We start from the raw sequence: 2,395 nt of genomic DNA, 5'->3' as shown, positions 1-2,395 counted from the left end.
ATTATGATGAACTTAGAATAAACTTAAAACTTATACATATCAGCTTAAAAAAGTAACCATAAATTGTTTGCATTACAACNACTGTCTTGTAATTTGTAAACGTANNAATGAAAATAAAANCAAATATNAAACACACAACAGTGTTTTCTTGTTGTAAGCAAACTTTTGATNCTATNACNTTAAANAGAAAGCATCNANCACAAAAAATTGCCANGTCGAAAAGATGGGTAAAATAATAACGTCATTACAAAAATACTTACCTTTATACCTTTTCTGACGGTTATATTATAGGTTGTATATATTATATATGTACTGTAAATATAATTTTACANTTTTTACAGTATATGTAAGTTTAGAATCTTTAGGTTGAATCATATATGATTAAGTAATGTTACATAATATATATTGTTTTCCGCGTTGATTGTATTCTGTACACGCTGGTTTATATGTTTCAAAACTAAACCATGATTACTTTTGACTGCGGTTTGATATTCACTGTCAGTATGCATCACACAATTCTGCAATGTGATCATCCATTTAAAGAATGCATTTTGATTATCGCGCTGCTGTGTGACGTCGCGACACGCGACAAGTGTATTCAAACTCTTACCAGGACTAATGNTGATCAGCAAAGTAATGGTGAACATGGCTGTCGTTTAGGCGAACAGTGAACTGCGAAAATTGAATGAAGCGTGCATATCACCGATTTACTGAAACGCCAGTACACAAAGAACGTCTTGTGTTGTTACGCCTCTTGCACTAATCGACAAAATANCGATAACAAGAAAACAAACATCGGCTTTATAAGGTTCGTATTTATAACTATCGGTAAAAACAACGAAATTTAACATTCGAAAATACACATGTATCATTCCAAATCAGAAAACGGAATAAACAATNGCGATACAAATTTCGACGATTTGAAATTCTGTGACTATTGCGTATTGCTATCGCTATTCTTTTGCATTGTGCAAAAACTTTTCCAAATAAGAATCAGACAGAACGCATTCTAAATTGTAGAACCGGTGTAGCAAGAAGTATCTTACGACACTTTCTCGAACGGAAATAAACTTAAAAAATTTTTGAATGCCGTATAAACTAGCTTTTTAAATTTACTGAANCATAAGTGCACTAAACCAAAAATAACCACTTAAAGAATCATATATCTCGTAAGCGGTGCTACCAAGATAATTAAGAATAGTCTATATTTCTATACTCGAAACGCCAAATTACATCTTTCGAAATGTAGAAAAGTTTTACTAAATTCAGTAATACGAACANTTAGCGTAGAACTTTTCGTGAGATTCGATTTAAGAACTGACACACTTGCAATGTCAATATGACGTAACTNGTGTGTTTATTCAATTAGTATAATCAGAAATACTAAACCTGGCAGTAAAAATAGCACACTATAGACTCGAGTAAGAAAATTTGGTACAAACAACAAGTAACATTTAAACAGAAAGTTTATGTTTNGGACTTGGATCAACGTGTTCAGTTTGTGTGACAAAAATATATATACTCGTATGTTACGCGTTCTGAAGTCGATTATAATCTTCACGNTTTGTAACACGTGGTGCAACAATTACCCTTACATTAATTGTAGTAAACGTAAGCTTATTACAAACACAATTATTAAAAGTTTTAAAATGAAAATGTACCGCTTTTTCTACTTTTGTTTGTATGATAGTTTGTGTTTGTATGATAGTTTGTCACAATACAGTCGTTTNAAATACTTATTACTCGTTTCTCGTATATATTTTTCATTTTGTNCAATAAATCTTGTTGTGAGATTTTTGTCATAGATGTTGTCAGAGATTATCGAGACTAATATTAGATAAATCGCTCTGGATTATAGATTCTGATAAAAAATCGTACTTGGTCAAATTTTATCCGTTTGTACAGTATGAACACATATTAGAACTGGTAACAGGTTGCTTAGCAGTGTGTGGTACTTTCTATCGTAGGAATCATATGGTAAATATCGTTACAATATCATTTTATAGAAATCCTATTGAACCTCTACTNGTTTTTACCTTACAAACATGCCGGATGCTTAAGAATTAAGTATTGAAGAATATTAGTTTAATACAAAGAAAAAAAATATTTTTGTTTNTAAAATTATTTATTTTGATAAATGATAGATGGTGGTCACCAGTGATGGTATACCATACGANTATTTCACTGAATCTAGTAACTAAGTAAATAATATTATTTTTGGTGATAATTCAAAAGCGTGTAATTTATTATATATATACATAAAGTNGTTTACAAAGATTAGTTCCTTTTGAAAAACACCAAAGTATACAATAAAAACCGTTTTTACAGAGCATTTAAAAAGTTCGATTCCAGTAAAACTGAGCATATTTACAGTGTGTTATGTAAATAAGTAAAA

Source organism: Pseudomyrmex gracilis, unplaced genomic scaffold (assembly GCF_002006095.1).
Source record: "Pseudomyrmex gracilis isolate BER0280 unplaced genomic scaffold, ASM200609v1 scaffold_297, whole genome shotgun sequence".
In the NCBI taxonomy this organism is placed as follows: domain Eukaryota; kingdom Metazoa; phylum Arthropoda; class Insecta; order Hymenoptera; family Formicidae; genus Pseudomyrmex; species Pseudomyrmex gracilis.
This window is presented reverse-complemented; position numbering follows the sequence as displayed.